Here is a 19,694-nt window from a genome sequence, read left to right on the forward strand (position 1 = left end):
ATCACAGAGTCTAAAAACGATCATTTTTTTAAAGCCACCAGGCATGACCAGCCATTCTACCTCAGCTGACCCACTGGGAAGGAGTCACAGTACCTGAAGTTACCAGCCGCATCTGGCCCATTGCACCTCAGCGTGCCTACTGGGAAGGAGCTTAGGGACTGAAAGCCAGAAGGCGTGGCCAGCCCATCACATACTGCTGGTCCCAGCTGAGCCCAGACTGAGGCCCAGAACTACAGGAGCATTCTCGTGATGCAGATATGGCAGCAGGTAACTGGGGTGAGCTAGTCTGCGTGGAAGACTCTAGGCATATAAAGGAAAGGTGCCCAGACATGACTCGGGAACTAATTTAAATACAAATTCCCAATTTAAGATCTGCTTAGTTATACAGCTATAATGTTTGCTCTTATGGTCTAAAGTACAAACCCAGGGATCATGATGGGCAGCAAGATGGCATCTGCCAGCCGAGTCTCACAGGCAGTCAAACCACATACACCATTTATAAGGTTTCTTGACAGAAGAGACAATCCTAAACTCAGTGTATCAGAAGCTTTGAGATCTGCAGGGATCCCATCTCACTCTTCTGAATTTCACAACATTCTAAAGAGAGTATATTAGTAGACTTGCTGATGCATCCAGGTCCACCAGATACTGCAGAAATAATAAAAATGCTACCTCAGAAGTACAGAGGGAAACTGATATCTCAAGAGGAAATGGAGTGTATCCAACATGGAGGTCCAGAATGATGACTGTGGCTGCACTTTGCCATCAGACAGAAGAATTATCTTTATGTGAAGGACTTCCAAAATGACATATGAAAAGTAGTGTATTAAATAACCTTAATATTCCAACCCAAACTGCTATACTTCACAAAATTCTCTTTCAAGTTTAATGGAGAAGTGAAATACTTCCATGACAAAGAACAACTGAAGAATTTCATGACAACAAAGCCAACCCTACACAGGCTACTAAAACATATTCTAGAGAGGGACCAAAATGACCACAACTCCATGAATGAGAATTGAACCCACTGAATAGGACAAAAAATTAAACACAGGAGAAGAGGCATACCACAGCAGTCTTTCAATTATTTTTTTGTAGAAAGCAGCAAGATATTTCCATCAGCACACTCTACAAATGGACTTCCCTGCACCCTATGGGTCATGATTCTGTCTGGGGCCACAGGGTGGATGTCAAGAAAATAGCAGTAGCTCAGTCCCACAAGTGATACCTGGCCACCACTGAGCATCATGGACACTGTCCACATCTACCACATACTAGAATTTTGTGTGATATCCTATCCCCAAACTGTTAGAAATAATAAAAATGCTACCTTAATATTATTTTAATTAATTTTCTGTTTTGTGGAATCATTCAATGACCTTTTAAATGGTCATATATTTGCCATTCCAGTATTTTTGCTGTGTTTTATTCTTAGTAATTCTTTACTATCATGAAAACTTTTCTTAATTTATATTTTTGTATATATCAACCTAATCCAATACAGTGTGAGTACTCTGAATTGATCAAAACTTTCTTACATATTATACACAACATTCTGGCCTTTATTTGGGCTCACAATTTAATTTTATTTTTTGAATATTATTTGAAATATTTAATTTTGAATTAAATAATAATTAATTTTCTGTATATTGTTTAATTTTAATTTTATGATTTATACTATTTCTTTGACTTACAATCTACTTATAAGACATGATATGATATTTTCTCCTAATATGAGAAACTTTAAAAAGTATATTTCCACTTTCCATTGACTTCATATTAGTTTTTCCATGTCTTTTACACACACACACACACACACACACACATATATATATATATATATATATATATGAAAAAATATGTATATAACCTGACTGATAAGATTGATACTGTTTTGTGGAAATCTTCAATGACCTTTTAAATGGCTTTATCTAATATAATTATGTTTTACATAGTTCTGCATAATTACCATTTTGAGAGCTCTTTATTCTTTATCCAAAACCATATAGTAATTTCTCTTGCTTTTTGGATTATGGTCTTTGTTATTTTCTATATGCTATGTCTGGAGGCATTAGAATATTTTGAGTTTGTATAACTGGAAAACATTTTACTTTTAGTTTTTAAAATTATGTTTGCTAAGTATAAAATTCAATGAGAACAGATTTTTTTTTGAGTTCTTTGAATAAATAAATCTAGTTTCTCACCCATTTGCTCTTTTTTTCTAATGCAGAATTAGATACTATTTAATTATGTTCTGCCATAGCTAATATTTTTTTCTATGTGTATGTTTTAATTATTTTTTCTTTGCAATTAGTTTTGGACAATTTAATTTTTGTGTATCTTGGTATGATTTTATTCATATTTCTTGTGCAAAAGCTTCATTTTTCTTGCAAATGTGGTGCTATAGGTTTAACTAAATTCAGAAATTGTAAATCTTAAAAAAACATTGTCTATTAGCACATTTCTATTCCTCTTAAACTTATTTTATGTAATATTTTTTGTTTAATTGTATGTATATACATTAATTGTATTTGTAGTATGAGCCATATTGTTTATACACCTTCAAAGTAAATTTTTAAAAAATGCAAAAAAAAAAAAAAAAAAACCTCTGCATACTCTTAGTCCCTGAGAATACTGGCATCAATTTGTACTGACATACTGCAAATAAGTGTCTTATTATATTTGTAAAATAAATAAATAAGTAAATAACCTTAATAAATATTTTACAAAAAGAAAAAAATATAAACTTATTAATTACAAACATTTGTCAATTTCTAAATTTCATTAGTTATTATTAGTACTGCTAATTGTTCTACAGCAAATAAGAAACCATATATCTCTTAACCACATGCTTTCCCTTGGGTATTAATATCTGGAGGTGCTTGGGTAATAACTTCACCAAAGCCCTACGCTGAAGGACAGAGGACAGTGCCAAATGGAAGCCAATATCTCACTCTCAATCAATATAGAAGGCAAAAATAACACACACAACACAAGAATCTCTGAGATAGGAGAGACATAAAAAAAAAACCACAGAGTTTTTACAGAAAAGGTCTGACTTTACTGATACAGCTACCTAATATCAAACTTCCACAAAAAGGTATCTCCAAAATCAATATAAATAGCTATTTCTCAAATAGAAAGTGACACAAAGAAAGATCAAAATTCAATCTAAGGCCCCAAGTGAATCCAGAACAAACCAAGAAGACACCAGCATAGAAAAAAATTGGAAGCCACACACCTGAAATCTCTGAAATAATAGCAACTGAAATAAAGGAACAACTTCAGAAGAGCATACAGGAAATCAGATCAGAGATAATCTCACAGGTAAAAAAACGAAAGGATAACTACAATGAAAGGACTACTCAACATATCTAAAGAAGACACTGATAAAAAAGTAGACTAGAATATAAAAATAATGGAAACCTTGAATGAGCAATATAGGAAAGAAATTGAATGTATGAAGCAGATTCAAGGTTGTGTAGGAAATTAAAAACTAAATCACAAGTTGGTAAAAACGTTTCAATGAAAGCAAAAATAGACTTTCAGATCTTGAAGATACCATTGTAGCTAGTGAAAAGGTAAGGAAAGATCTCTTAAAAACAACTAGGATGCAGGAAAAAATAATTCGACACCTGAAAGATGATGCAAAAATGAACAACTTAAGAGTAATAAACATCAGTAAGAAAGAGGGAGGCAACAGAAACAACATCTGAAGAACATGGGCAGAAGTAAAGGCAGAAAACTTCCCAAATATGGGGAAACAATCTGACATTCAGGAAGCTCAGGCATATAGAACTCCAAATAATATCAACCCAATTAAAACTATAGCTGGACATATAATAGTCAAGATCTCAGAAATTCAGTACAAGAACAACATACTAAAAGAGAAAGTGAACACATTCATTCTTGACTTTTGACCTTCAAATAACCAGTTCAAATTGACAGCCAAGACTTTTTGATGTCCTATATTCTACCAAGAAAAAGCAAATTGAAAAAGAAGGCATTTGCCACAGATAAAATAGCTTCCTGAAGAGAGAAGAATTAGAAACCATTGCTTGCTAAAAATGGGTCTGGGTAAAGTACTGGTGTTTCAAGGGAACTTGAAAGCACAGATAACTTCTTTATTTCTGAAAAAAAAACATAACCACTGACAGGACCCTTTGAAGAAGTGCCTGAGAAGTATGTCTGCAGAGGATAATCAGATGAAGCCAAGAAGATTTTCTTAAGCTTTTCATTTATTTATTTGTTTATGTGATACAAGATCTTGCTACTCAGCTTGGACTCATAGTGATTCTTCTGTCTCAGTCTCCCCAGCGCTAGGATTACAGGCATGCACCACCAAGCCTGGTCTCAGTGGCCTGCTTGGCATGCCCACGCTTCTGGAACCAACATGGCATGTGGCACTGGAGGTCTAACCTGAGTCCTTGCACTTGCCAGGCAGGCACTTAGACTATTGAGCTATCTCCCAAGCCTCAAGCCAAGGAGATTTATGCACCTCACTGTGATTCCCAAATAAAATGAAATATGTCTTTAAGTCAGAGGTGAGCCAAGAGGTATTTCTAAAGAGGCCCTGAATTTTGGAAAGTGTCTACTTTAACTGGTCCTATAAGGTTTGTAGAGCTCAAAGATCAAAGGATAACATTGAGACTTTGATTAAATTGTTCTACTCCCAGCCTGCCTCAGCCCTTTGAAGCCTAATGTAATACTATGTAAAGCTATGGTAAAGCTTAAAGGATGCCACTATTGTTGAATGGGGTAGGATGTAAGTGTTTTTGAGAATAGATATTTCTATATCTCATAGAAATAAGACTTCCTTCCCTTGAGACTAATGGAAATTGGTTAACAAATGGTAAGCAGAGGTGGAGGCAACTCTAGCAGGGTGACAGTGCAGGGAACCTGAGGAAGAGAAAAGCTTCGTTCTGCTGCTTCCTGCCTTTGATCCAGGGAGCCATGCCGGAAAACACCGGCAGGACATGTGCACGAGGGTCCCCGGAATCTAGTCTTTCCTCATTTTCAGGGTAATGCCCAGGAAGACACCAGGACACAAGTGCCGAACAGAGAGGGTCTTAGAAAAACGTGAAAGTTGCTGTGTGGCTGGAGTAGCATCAAGAGAGGGGAAGAGGTAGGAAAGGAAACGGAGCCGGAGCGTCCCTGAGTGAGTGGGGTCACGAGAGCACATGGTCCCCGCACTCAGCAAGAACACAAGTAGATTTTAAGAAGCTGATCTTGTTTTGAAGGTTTGGGAAGAGAAATGTTTCCGTGTACTTTGCATGAACGAAGGTCAAAAGCTGCACGTGAGTGAGACACAGGGAGGGGGGTAGCTCATGTGCCAAGTGTAACTTACCATCAGCTTGGACACTCCACGCTCCTGCTCTGTGGACGCATCCCAGCGATGACGCGAGAATGCAGAGGAAATCCGTGCGCTGCCTGCGATTGAGTCTCGCCACAGGGCGAGTACGAACTGATAACGGGGATTTTACATACAAGTAGAGACATTTCTTGATCAAGAGAGTTTATGAAGTGAGATTTATAGCAATCAAATATACATGCCATTTCGTAGTTTTCAAAGCATACTCCTTTCCTCCAAGTGCATATCAGCAGCAATAACTTCTAGCAAAGCATGTTTAATCTACAGTGCTAAGAGTAAAATACAGGCTTCAAATTTGAGATCTGCTGAAATTTGATATTTTAAATGTCTCCGTTTTTAGAATTATTGTTCTTTCACAGTTTTAAAATGATTTTAGTCTAAAAATTTATCTGGACCTTAATGCTATTCAGACTTTTCTAATGAATGGCTATCCCAGGTCAAAATCATTTCTGAAATCATTACAATAACCAATTGTTTTGATCTAGATTCATGAGTTAGACATCCGAAGTCAATTCTGACCTTTATATTGTCATTAAGAAGCTCTTAAAATATTTATCTGGTGTCACTTACAAGTGTTTCTATTTCTTTGCAAAAATATCAAGGTTGTAAATATAAAGGACTTTGTCATAGAGAATTATGATTTTCTACTTTACACTTAAAGAAAATCTTTCCTAAAGCAAGGACATTTTGTTCAGTTCTGATAAATGTAAATCTGGTAAATTGATAAGTATGATTTACATAAAATGAAAATAAGGCTTTTAGGTATTTGCTATCACTTGAAAAACTAAATAAAAGTAAAATTAAAAAGTAAATTAAAAATTATCATATGTACTTGGCTGAGGCAATTACTAGCTACTTGTACTTAAATAGTTTAATTGTATGTGATTAATATGATGCAAATATGAAGGTATGGCATAAAACAATGAGTAATTATTATAAGTTACCTAAGGTAGTATTTTATTAGTTGTAAGTACCTTGGAATACCCTAAATTTTGAATATCAATTGTATACTTTTCTATGGTTCTTATATATGGATATTATCTCACATTTTTATATGGGTTTTCACTTCATATTTTAAGTGCAGTCTTTTGATTGACTTGGAAAGGTTTTGGACTTCTGCCAGAGCAATGCCCAAGCAGTTCACTACAGTCTGGGATGTGAGACCAGCCACCTTGTGGGTGACTGAGGCTTAGAAAATGGAAGCCCGGCCATCAGCCAGCTCTAGGACGGATGTGCAGGCCCCAGGCTCCCTAAGCCAGGGCACACAGACTATGCTGCAGCTGGTGGCATGTTCTAACAAAGTAGCCTCTGGGCTCCTCCCACCTCCCTTGCCCTTGCTGAGCTCAGGCCTGACCAAGCTCCTTGGTTCCCACTGTGTGCTGCTGGCTTGCACCCCACAGACTTGCTCAAAAGCCCAGAGATCCATGACACATGCAGAACCTTGTGTCTCATCTTGACCATCACCCTCAATCACGCTGGGCACAGTAGTTACTCCCTTTAAATTTAATCAGTCTTGTCCAGTAGAAGACCAACTGTTCCCTCAGATGGTGGACCCCACTCTTGTAGGAATTGGGGTCAGTTGATAAAGGTCATTATGCAGGATGCAGGAAGATCCAGTCCTGCACTTTGTGTCATTCCCCTGTTGAGGGAATTTATATCTCTCTGCATTGTCACCTTTGAGGTTGCTGTTGAATCTGCTGGCACAAGTGCATGGGATAAAGCTGGTGGACATTCTGACCAATGAGCTGGATTTCCTCTGTTGCATGCCCACCTGAGGAAAGGACCTCATCTGGGTTTCTGGCAAGGGTGTACCATCCGTGTGGATTTTAAGATGACAATGTGTGGCCCAATGCCTCTGTTTGTGGCATCTCAGACAGGGGCCAGGAGCAGGGTCCAGACCTTCCACGCTGGAGGCGTTGTTCCCTTGACCTGGGAGGATCACAGCAACTGTCCCACTCGATCCAGCAGGAGCTCTATAATTATTTCTCATGTGCTCCATTTTCTCATCATTAAAACATTTTATATGATTCTCTCCTGCATTAGCAACACCGGCCACAACCTGAGCCATCATGGTTGTCTTATATTGTTCAGTCCCAACATCATGATGAGCTCAAATATATGACATCAGATCATTGGTTGATTTAACAGGATTTAGAGCTTGCTTACACACTCAAATAGCATTGACATATGCCAAGCACAGAATTAGAATGTCTGTGGCTTGTGTGTTTGAAACTTGTCTGAGAATGGTTTTTGGCAATCTAGCCACAAGCTGAGTAGTGGGTTTCTTAGGGCTTGAAGGATGTGTATCAAGGTCTGCACAGGAAATCTTCCGATTGTGAGGACAGCTCATCAGGACCTTGAAGCGGATCCCCAAGGAGTGCATGGCATCCTACTGTCCTGTCCTAGAAAGCATTTCCTCGATTATTTCCAGATGCAGATTAGCACCTGTGCTGTTCACAAGAGCCTGGTCTGAAGCAAGATTTCTAAACTGTACATCTAAATGAAGACATTGAACAGAAGACAGGCATGTTTGTGCTAGATGCTTGAAATTATATAGTATCAACTGATATATGCATCAAAACATTCTGTAGAACTCCTGCAATAAGTGGTTCTGGACCTCATTATTGACAGCACTAAGATTTTTTAGCATCTGAATTTCAAAAGGTGAATGAGAAACAATCTCCTTGTTATCATTATTTTGCTGAGCTCCACCTGGGAAGCTATCAAGGGGGCAAGTGATCTCTCCCTTTTGGCTGCTTGTCCCTTTAAAATCTGTAAGTTTCCAGTTAGAGTCATGTGGGTTGTTCTTTTGAAAGGCTCCTACCCCTGCCTAGGGGTCTCTGCTGGGAGCTGTTTCATTTCCTCGGTGTCTGAGTCAGAGGCTATTGACTGTAAGCTCCGCAACAGGACTAAAAATGAACTACGTTCCACGATGAGAATGTCTCAGAGGAAATGATTTTTCCTGTACTGTGTGACTTTTTAATATTCTTTCTTTCCAGCTCTTTCCCAATAGTCAGTATCTACCGTGTCTGCCCGTGGAAGCCATGAGTTACACTTAGTTACCTCTCATAACATTTTTCTTAGGTCTTTCTTTTGGTACACAAGCCCCTGAGGATTTAAGCAAATCTTGGAGCCACTTTATGTATCTTCTCTCCTTGGGTGAAAATTTTTGGTCCTTTTTACTCCAGGATTAAAATGTCTTGCTCCCAGCAGGAAGACTGACTCCTAGTCCTTGTGGAATGCTTCTCTTCCTTCTCCTCTCCAGGTGTCCGGGCAAAGTTTCCATCCTGAGAAAGCCTTCTTCTTCCCACACTTTCCACTCTAGGTACTTGCTTGTTCGAGCTAAACATTTCCAGTCCAAGGACTTGTATGTCTGTTCAGGCACCAGTTATTGGGTTAATAATGTCCCTTAGTCATTGTGGACTTAATCAAGCCTGAAATCCCTCAAACAAGTGTAGAGAAGGCTAACTAAAAGAGGCAAATGGAGTAACTTCAGGGCTCCAGCAGGATCAAAACACTCTCACAGAATTCTAGATTCTCTCAGGGCTAAGACCAAGACCTTCTCTGGACGGCCTGTATCTATTTAGTTATCAGAACAAGGGAAAAGAATACCCAAGAAGGGCAGGATCTATCCAAGGACTTCTCCAAGTAAGGTGTTTAATCCACCCAGGAGTGAGGTGCTGGGGATCACAGTCTTTATCTAGTTGATAATGGAGCCATGTGTCCTTGGCTGTACTCTTGTCTCATCCTTTACAGCTTTCTCATTCCACCCACCCTTACAAGGCCTCAGTAAGGCCCAGTGACTTGCAGAGGTTCACTTACTATGAGTCCACTGCCCATCTCCATGAAGAAGGAGCCTAGACCTTGGACAGACTCCCAAATAAACGTGGAAATCCAATTGGTTAACTGAAGTTCTGCTCAGGGCTGCTTCGCAATGACCTCCATCAAAGGGGGATGCTAAAGCCCAGCCTGGGTGACTGACAGATTTTATTTCAAAATAAAATGAGAAGAGGCTAGATTTGAGCCTCCATCCTACTGAATACTACTGAGAAAAAATAAATGAAAGCAACCAACACTTTTTCTGTGGAAATCATGTCAGTTGGAGAATAGGGGCTTTCTTCCAGTGGGAGTAGGTGCAGCAAACATGAAACCCCCAAAGGTGACAGAAAAAATACAGATTACTTGGTTATGGGGGGGAAAGAGAGAGAGAGAGAGAGTGAGAGAGAGAGAGAGAGAGAGAGAGAGAGAGAGAGAGAGAGAGACAGAGACAGAGACAGAGACAGAGACAGAGAAGGAGATAGAAAGACAGAGCTACAGACAGAGAGACAGCGAGACAGAGACCTGAGAACTGTACCTAGGGTCCAGTGCAGCAAGTGCTGCACCATTAAGCTGTAGCACTAGCCCTTTTCATTTTCATACTGGGTCTCCATAAGTGGCCCAAATTGGCCTCTAATGCTTACATCTCCTGCCTCAACCTCCTGAACACGATGACTGGATGAACAGGCAAGTCGTTGAAGTTAGAGGCATGGGTCCCCACGCTCAGCATGACTTGGTTCTTGCTGCCTACCTGCATCAGTGAGATACCTAGAACCTGCTCCTGGAGGTCATTTGCAGCTGTCTTCTATGCATCTGGGAATGCAGGGTGGGTAACTGCTCCTGTGATGACTAGAAATTTACCAAAATTTAGTGTAACTTGCTATTTAAACCTTTCTCTGGAAATGGAAAGCCATCAGTAAACTTGAGTCCTCATACACCTGCGTCAGAGATTCTGCCAGGGAAATTGGTGTCCAGGAGTGTTGCCATATTCTTTGACTCCTATGCCTTGCCATTTTCAATTAATATATTACATAGACCTCATTTGCAGTGCTGCCTTCTCTGCAAGTCTCCTTACTTCTTTGGTCAACCACCCTGCTATGTGCAGTCTTCTTTTCCAACTGTGTGTTCAGATTGTGGAAGCACTACTACGTGCTTTGTTTCATTGCTTCAACAACTGATTAAGAGCTGTTATAGCATACAAAAATGAAGGCAAACTGGAACACTGTCATCTCTTGTTCTCTCACCTGTTATTTCATGTATAATAAAATCTTCCACAGTTCTGAGAGTTTTCCAGAAAGACAAGCCAGTGCTGGTCCCCTTTATTATGAGGGCCTTAGCACCCACACATCTTCTCTGGAGTGTGGAGCTCTCAGGACTGTGCTGAGCCCACCCCACCTCGGTATTTATCACAGCTGATGGTCAGTTTTAAATATTCCATTTGCCTTTCATGAGCAAGTGGTGTGGCATGTTAAGGAGACCAGAGCAAGTGAAACGGAAGTGATCTTCACCCGAGACATCATAAAGTGTCCTGAAAAAATATTTCAAATGAATAATTTAAATGAGGAGACCCTACAGTCTTAGTTGGTTGCTACCAGGTGACATGAGTACTCTAAAGAGAAGGTGTTTATGTCGGGCTTAGGAGTTAGAGACACTAGTGACAGGATGCAGCTATAGCTGTAGGGCTAAGGCTGAGATCCCGATTTCCAGGCAGAGAGCACCTGGTTACCACCATGAACTGCAAAGGTCAGGGAGCCTGTAAAGAAGCTAGAAGGCCCAGGAGATGGCTCAGTGAAATAAGCACTTCCCTGGCAAGTGCAAGGGCAAGGGCCTGAGTTCAATCCTCGGTTCCACCGAAAAAATAAATAAATGAATAAATAAATTCTTGGGACGGGGAGATGGCTCAGTAGAATAAGTGCTTCCCTGGCAAGCACAAGGGTCTGAGTTCAATCCCCGGTTCTGCCACAAAAAAAAAAAAAGAAGAAGAAGCTAGAAAGCAGAGACTTCACATTTCAGTCGTTGTTTCCCCAACACCTCGCTAAGGTAATTTTTTAAAAAAGCATGTGATAGTCTTTTTCTTCTCAAAGGTATAATAATAATTTGCCAGTTTTAAAGTCCATATGGCTGGGTAGGGTGCAGCATGCCTGTAATCCCAGCACTCAGGAGGCTGTAGAATTGCCACAAGTTCAAGGGCAGCCTGGGCTACATATGCAGTTCAAGGCCAGTCTGAGCTATATAGTGAGACTCTATCTCAGAAACAAAAACAAATATATGGACTGCTGGACAGTGTTGGATTGTTTTGCTGAATTCAAGCACCTATAGTATTTAGATGAAAATAGAATGCCCACTTCTGACAGAACTAAATAAAAGAGGATACAAAAGAAGGACCATTCTGTATCTGTATATATAGAATAGTTAGGATAGATATACAGCTACTCTCACTTAATTCAATGAGAAGGAAGATGTGTACTAATAGTATTTGGACAAGATATCCTGTCTGCTTCTTGTACTGTGGATAATCACTAAGAATATGACAATGTACAATGTATTATTTATTGAAACTGTCCTATTAGTCAGCTTTGAAACTGTCTCATTCATATTTGTTTCTCAATAAAATAAAAAAAAAACAAAAACAAATTAAAACTCTATATGAACTCTCTTTTATTTTTTTTGCAAAACCCCAGTAAGGACCAATGTCTTTCCTGGTTCCTTAGTAAAACAATGTGATTTGAGAGCACTTGCTCTACTAGCTCCTGGAGACAGTGTCCCTCAAGTGAATCTTAAGGTGCTGAAGGAGAGCAGTGTCCACCCTAGGATTTGGGCACAGAAGGGCATGGTAACCTCCAGGTTAAGTCCTCAGGTGAGCCTGCCTAGGAAATAGTGCAGGTGGGGGATCCTTTTAGTGTCAGCTCATTTATCAAACTGGGTTCTTTGTTTGGTCTTGTGTGAACTTTGCATGAGCTGATTCAAACACCAGCTTGTTTTCTCTCTGGATTCCTTTGTAGAATATCTCCATCATACAGCCCCTTTATCTTCATGTACTTAATCATTTATTCCTTCTTTGCATGTTTTTATTGTCTTGGGGTAAAATGTGTACCTGAGGGAGACCTTTACAATCAGTGGTGAGTCTCCATCCTCATGTTGGGAATCTTTGAAATTCTACAGGCCTAGAGGCATCGCGACAGGCCAAGCCTCTTTGCGAGCCAGACCCACAATGCTGGTGACACTGTTGTAATCATGGACTTACCTAGGATGACAATGTTTAATCTTTATTTTCATTAGTACATGTTTGCAGTGCATGATGATTACAGTCATGGTGGGAAGCTCTTACATATACACTGCACATCTTAATTCCTTTTACGTTCCCCCTCCCCAGGTGACTGTGCCATAGTGAGAGCTCATGCTCCACAGGCTCATGCTGGGGTTAAAGGAAGAGTGGTCAGGGAATGCCCTGGTGGTCTCCAGAAACAGCCAGACATCCTACTTGCTAGGAGCCTACTGCCAAGATGTCATGCATGCTGTCTACCCTCTGTCTTAATGGGAAACTGAATCTGGAAGTCCCAGAGCAGGCTAACAACACAATTTCAGATAAAAGGCAGGAAGGATGACACTGAGCACAGTATCGGAAGAAGCCAGTGCCAGTTCATAAATCTGGGAGCTAGTTCTGCTGAATGCAGTTATCCTCTAGCCTGGTCTTACCAGACACCAGTGGTCTGGAAGATGTCCCAGCAAGGAAAGAAACAGGACACAGAGAAAGTGCAAGTGGGGCAGGAGGCAACTACACAAGCTGATTGGAGGAAGGAGAGAAGGGCCCACCGTGGAACCTGTTCCTTGGCTCTGGGTTTCCCTGCTGCGTTAAACATTATCCAGGACCTGGATGCCCAGGTCTAAGTATGATGGAGTAACCAGGTAACTAGGCTTATACACAGCAAGTCCCCAGGAATGCACCCAGGGTCCTCAGCAACCCTTGGCAGACCCCAGCCCTAACTGCCACTAATTACCATGTCACTGACTATGCAGTTTTGAGCCTACCAAACCCCTTCCTCTAGCTTCAATCACCAGAGCCACACAAGCCTCCAAGAGCCATACAAGATCCAAACTCCACCACTCACTGGCCTGCTCCCACCCTGTGGGCTGTGCTTGTCCAGTCAGAAGTCTTTGATCATGCTCTTCTTTTTGAGTCCCCTCTCACTTCTTCAATTAGGACATCAAGAACCTGGAGGACCCCTGATCAATGACAGAAGCAGCATAGGTTTACCGACAGCAAAGGGCACTGTCCAGGACAAAGCAGCGCCAGTGCCTCCCTGGGGTCTATTCAGGGAGGGGGTTCCTCCAACCCTCTGTGAACCACTCCAGGTAGGGGCCACGTCTCCTCCTGTTGAGGCAAGAGGCCCAGGCATGGCTAAGGTCAACATGAGGAATGGGTGACACAGAAACCCCACTGCCACCGAGTGGTTTGCCATTGGGTTCTTTCCCAGTAGTCTACCCTCCAGCTGTGGGGTTGACTTGCTTTTCCCACTTTACATGGCCCAAACTCATATTGCAGAGCCTGTTTCTTTTCCTACCTTTAAGTAATGTAAAATTTTGCTAGTGTTAGAAGGAGCCCCCAGACTCAGAAAGTAAATCAAAAAGATTTACTTCTGCAGAAGGGCACCAATGCACCCAGCAGAGGAGGGAAGCCTTTTTTCCCATTGGCTGGATTGAAGGCTAGTAGTCTATCCCGATTGGCTAGTTGAGGAGGCTGGAGAGGAGGAGCTGAAAGATTGCTGAGGAGCCTGAGGGCATCGGGTGTTGGGGAACAGGAAGTCTTTGGCTATTGATAAGCTATTTTTGGTCTGTGGCTCTATTTTCAGAATTTAGGTGTTTAGATTATTTCAGTGTGTGGGGCAGGACAACTCAGGGTAGACCAGAGTCAAAGATGAAGACACTCTCGTTTATATTCTTTGAAAGAAAAGACGGGGTCGCAGTTTCTCACAGGTTTGTGCTTGTCTTGACCAACTGTTTGTTCAGGACAGAAAGAACCCAGAAATCACCTTAAGAACACTCAGCACTCCAAAACCCGAAGTTGTGCTTTTGTCCTCAAGGGGCCCTTTGTGGAACTACCTGGGACCCTACAGCCCATGGGGGCGGGGTTGAAACTACAATGCAAATGAAATAATAGCACCCTGGATCACTCCTGGAGGCACAAGATGGCTCACGGCGCATGCGTGCCTTCTCCCTTTAGGAAACAAGTTTTGGAGCCTCATTTTTTCTACTCTGCCTCTGAGGTCCCTTCAGAGACATCCTCCGGACTCACTCGGTCTGGTCAGGCGCAGGAAGAAACCCTTGGCTTTTCTGCCGGCACAAGCCAGGTGTGCCAAAGCTTTGCTGCTCCTCAGCGGCCGAGAGCTGGCTCCGCGGCCAGTCGCCTCACTGTACTCGCCCTTCAATCCCGGGAGCCGCTGAACAGAGGCGCGCCCTCTCCCCCCGCGAGACCTTGCTTTCACTGCAGTCTGGAACTTGTTTTGAGTTGGTGGAACTGAGCCCCTATACGTGGTACGGACTGCGGGGTCCGCGGGGAAGACCCAGACTCCGAGCTCTGGGGACGGTGAGTGCCCGGGTCGGGGATCCGGACCGGGCGGGAGTCGGGCGGTCAGGAGCGCGGCTGAGCCCGGGGCTGCAGCCCTCAGAGCCGGAGCCGGCCACCCGCACGTGGGGACGGAGGGCTTTCGGGCTGCGGCTTCCCCGCGCTGGGCCGGGAACCGAACTCGCGTCGGAGATGAAGGGGGAGGACCTGAGTTTTGGAGTCAGGAGCAAGAATCGTAGTCTGAATTAATACCTAGGTCGCTAGGGGGAGCTCTAAGGTAACATTTCAGCCTTTTGCGCAAGACAAGAAGAGAAATAATATAAAAATGGGGCGGAGGGCGTTCTGTTGTTATCTGGCTGCTTTCTGCTTTGTTGGACGTTATCTAGGTTTGCATTTCTTCTCACTGGTGAGGGATTCGTTGCTGTCTTCCCCCCCCCCCCCCCCCCGAACCGAGAATTGAACTTGGGCCCTTTCACTTAGCAGTCCCACTTTTGTGAGTAGCAGGATGTTGTCCAACTGGTTTTGGGTGAAATTTTAGACTGGTGTTTGCATGAAGAGTAGAGTCTATGTGGTCCGGAATCTTGGTTAAGTTTTGTGAGATTTCATCAGGGCTCTTCCATAGACCCTGGAATAAGCTTCGGAAGAAGACGAGAGGCGTGGTCATGGAATTAGAAGAAATAAGAGACAGAAAGGAGACAAGGAAATCACAACTGAAAACTGTCCATTTTAGAAGACTACAGCTTCCAAACAAAACACAACCGCAATTCCCGAAGGACGTAAAATGACTCAAGGAGCCTGGTCCTGAAACAAGTGGCTAAATCTACACTTGTCCTTCCCTGCCCCACCATCAAAAAAGCGTAAATCGGCCCAATTAAGAAAGTTAGCAGGTGGGGGACACCGGAAGGGAATGTGTGCAAACTGTTGTTTTTAAGGTGTACGGCAGAGGCTTGGCACAAAGTGGTTTGGAGGTAAAGCCTTCAGCCACTGTGATAAAGACAGGACTGGAATAAAGATCCCTCAGGTTTCTGCGACACTGAAGATGTCACTTCTGTCCAAGCGAAAGAGATCAGCTTCCTGCTACCGTTAGGCAATCCTAGGCCCTTTGCAGTGATGGCAACTGCAGGAGTTTCAGAACCAGGGCCTAGTTCAGCTGTCAGCAGCAGCCTCTCTTGTCCTGAAGGCTTGTGGGTTAATCCTCGTTTATTATTGTCCCTCATTGTCCCTGTACCGTTCCAGTTGTTGGTCCTATCTGATCTCCTAGTGGAGGGGAAGTAACTGATTTAGAATAAGTGGTATATCCCTTTAGTATCAGCAGAAAATAAAATAAAATACATTTTTAAAAAAGGGCAAAGACCTTAACCTTTTAGCTAGGGCATTCAACTCCTTAAAGCTTTATTTGGGCTTCCATAACAAATTTCTTAGTATGCACCGAAATAATAAAAGATCAATTTAACCCTGTAATTGTAGCTTGGAATTATCCCAAAGCTGTTTATTTTTAAAAACAAAATGCTTTAATCACATATACCCAATAAAATTTTAACTTAAATCAAAAAGTTTAAATGTAAATTTACCCATCAAAGATGTTTCCCTTATTATTACCATTTTTATACGCTGTCCTAAAGGTGTTTTCTCTTGGCATTTGGAGACTGGCCTTAACTTTAGATTGTTATTTGTCAGAATCCGGTATAGGCTGTGTGTAACCCAAGAGCCTCTTTTTATCTGATGTTTGGCTTTTTATTTTGACTGATCTTGGTTTTAGACTTCAGCCTGAGTTCAGTGTGCTAGTTCAGACCTTCAGAGTTGGGGATCAAGCCGAGAAACAGAAGAGACACATAATCCAATGACCTAAAATTGGAGTTAATGTACTTTCAGATGTTTGGGCCAGGATGAATTAGAATATCCCTGTTTTTTTAAGTTTAGTTTGTAATATCTCTGTTATTCTAAAAGTATAAAGTTACACCAAGGCAGAAAGGACATCAGAAAGTGGAGGGGGAAAGCGACTGGAGGCTGACCAGGGACTTGAGGGTGACCAAAATCCTTATGTGTTTTAATTTGGGAAAGATTAAATAGAGCAGAGAACATGAACATGGATAGTGTTTTTTGCCGCAGCGCATCATGGGTGCAAGGGGGACAGAACCAGTTGAGGTTCTGGTTTTGGAGGGAGTTGGCGGGAAGAGCAGTAGTGGACAGAGAAAGGGTAAAGCAGGAGGAGAGAGGGAAAGGTGGTGGCCTAACTGGCGAGGTTGGAAGAAGGAGCTGGGGTCAAGGGCGGAGGGCAGTGGGGCTATTCTCAGTGGATCCCATCTTGGTTTAAGGATAGAGTTAGAGTCAGGTCTAGTATAGGACTGCCGGAGAATCCACTGTGAAGGTAAAAGAAAGCCTGCACATGAGGAAGTTTATGCTGCTTGCCATTGCCAAGCATAAGTGTGAGTCTCAGAATGTGGCAGACAACGGTCTCACATTTAAGTTACTGGCCATTATTTTCTAGTAGGTACTGTGGCCAAACTGGTACAAATAATGTAAGTTTTTTGGTTTGATGTCTTCTCTTACATTCAAGGTTTTTAATATTTAAGGAGATGGAAAAGAGGTGACATTGAGTACTCAGGGGGCTGGACTGGAGTTATCTGCAGCAGAGTGACTGAGACCTCTAGGAGCATGGAAGAGAAAACAGCAGAGATAAGTGTCCCTGGGGTGTCTCTGAGCATTCTCACAGTAATGGGGGCCACCACTTGGAAACTGGTGTCCCAGGTTTCCTGAGGGAAGGGAAAAGGTCCTCTGGAGGAGACCCAGAGACAGCCTGGCTTGGGGAACGTGGCTGGTGCTGTGTGGAAGAATGGCAGCGCTGGGGCACCCTTTCTACATCGGTGGCCTCCCGAAGGTCTCCCTGGTTTTGACACCAGCACGTCAGGTTGGTTGCAGGCCCAGAAACAACCAAGTGGTAGCAGAAAGATGCATTAGGGCAACATGTTGGGGGTCTAAAGTAGACTTTGGCGCCCCGTCCCCTAAGGCAGGATGGCTATGTTTAGGTCTGCAGTGGGGGGTGAACTGCAGGACCTAGCTTGGTGTTTTTGAGCAAGAATTGAAACCTATATTAAAAATTGGGCTGTTAGAGGAAGCTTATCTAAGCTAACACCTGAGAAAGAAAAAGCTTTAAATATGGGGTGTCCTGTGTTTCCCAGGTTGGCCTTGAACTCAGAATCCTGCCACAGTCTGTGAGTGGCTGAAACAAAGACCCCATCATCCCAGCCTAACCTGAGATTCTGAGTAGAGGGTGCAGACTCAGCTCTTCCCCGGTGCAAATATGTGTCCCACCTGGGTGGAAGGCTTGGTCCTGCTCTGCTCACTGGCAGCATGTGAAGTGGCCAGAGACAGGGAGTGTGGGTGAAAGCTGGATGGACTGCCTTCAGTGGCAGGTAACTGACCCAGGAAGCATGCAGACAGAGCAGTCTTGGGGAGGGCAGAGCCCTAATATCATCTCAGAGTTCTACCCTGTGCAACCTTCTAAAATCTAGGGGAAGCTGAGTTTCCCAAAAGACAAACCACATTCAACCCACAGCAGGAGGAGGGGTCCCCTTGTGGGCATTGTGCTTGTTGCTCCTGGCATTCTTGCTGGATGCTTTTTTTAAAGAAAGGAAATGCCACTTGCGGTAGACGATTTTATTTGAAAGGAGGTTTCCAGTAGGGCAAAGCCCCAAATGCCAGTTCTTCAAGCTTCTCAAGTGTTAGAAAAGGGCCTTTCTTTTGCAAGGAAGAACAAACAAGCATAGAGAAGGTGGGAGAAGCCAGGGTTGTTGACATTTGCCTGTCACCCCAGTACTTTGGGAGGCTGAGGCAGGAGAGTTGTGAGTTGGAGGCCAGACTGAGCTATTTAGTCAGATCTTATCTCAAGAATGAGAGGAGAGATGGGGGAAGTTAGGGTTCATGGCCACAGCAGCCCCCAGGCCACAGAAGGGTTTCTCTGAGGTCCAGCCTGTCTTAGGGTGGTGATCTGCAAGGGGCCGTGTGCTGCTGATGCTGGCCTGGTTGAGGTCCAGAGTCTCAGGTGTGGGAAAGAGAGCACCTCAGGTCTGGCGGGTCCATGTGTGCTTTGTCCCTGCTGCCAAGTACAGCCGGTCCTTACTGAGATGAAGAATCAGAACTTGGAAAGCCCACCTTCCTTGTCCTCCTTAACAATGGCCATCATCTCTGTGTGGTGGGAAGGGTGCTTCCTGGCAGGTAGCTGCTCCTCTAAATGGAAAGCTCAGGGAGGAGGAGGTCAGCCTCTTCAGCTGTTCTCTAGGCCTGCTCTAGTGACTGCAGTTCTGGCAGTTGAGAAAACCACTGACGATGCGACACAGAGGAAGAGGCCTTGTCCTTTTGCCTGTTGGGAAAGGGCTTGGGAATATGAGGGTTTATATGGGTGTGTGGTGTAATACAGTATATTTGGGCTTTGTCCCCAGTATCTGGCACCAAGGTGTGATAACCTTAGAATTTCCTGGCTGACAGACTGTGTGCCCTGTTAGCATAACAAGCTCCAGTCAGGTAATGAGTGAGTAGCGGCCAGTGAAGTGTCAGGGGCGCCATAGTGTCCTGTTGGAGCCATGGCCACTAGCAAGCCTCTCTGCCTTCCTTATGTCGTATGAAGATTATTGCTCAGGGTGGGTGGGTGTACAGCTCACACCCATAATGCCTGCATTGGACCTTAAATTAGTCATGAACTTTAGAAGTCTGCCCCAATGACTACATGAGGCTTGGCCGCGGGCAACTAAGCACATACCATAGCACCAGGTGTTACCTCTTGGATTTGGGTGGAGCTCATGCACTGTTAATACCATTATTATGCATGCATTATGCACAGAGGCAGTGCTTGTACTTCCTGTGCTGTGTTGGCTTTCTGATGTGGAAAAGGCTTTTTATCTCCTTCCTTCCTTCCTTCCTTCCTTCCTTCCTTCCTTCCTTCCTTCC

The 19,694-nt window shown here is 43.0% G+C and overlaps 1 long non-coding RNA gene and 1 pseudogene across 1 annotated transcript; one reads left to right on the top strand and one right to left on the bottom strand.

Annotated features, from left to right (window-relative positions):
• The first annotated feature begins 432 nt into the window (after window positions 1-432).
• LOC101589275 lies at window positions 433-743 on the top strand (annotated as a pseudogene).
• Window positions 744-15,192: 14,449 nt separating this feature from the next.
• On the bottom strand, window positions 15,193-16,817 carry LOC111814480. The gene is made up of 2 exons (XR_002819454.1): window positions 16,350-16,817; window positions 15,193-15,385 (listed from the first exon to the last, which is right to left on the bottom strand). It is a non-coding gene; the product is annotated as an uncharacterized LOC111814480 (long non-coding RNA).
• Window positions 16,818-19,694: the final 2,877 nt, after the last annotated feature.

The sequence above is a fragment of the Octodon degus genome, unplaced genomic scaffold (assembly GCF_000260255.1).
Source record: "Octodon degus isolate 3935 unplaced genomic scaffold, OctDeg1.0 scaffold00328, whole genome shotgun sequence".
Classification (NCBI taxonomy): Eukaryota; Metazoa; Chordata; class Mammalia; order Rodentia; family Octodontidae; genus Octodon; species Octodon degus.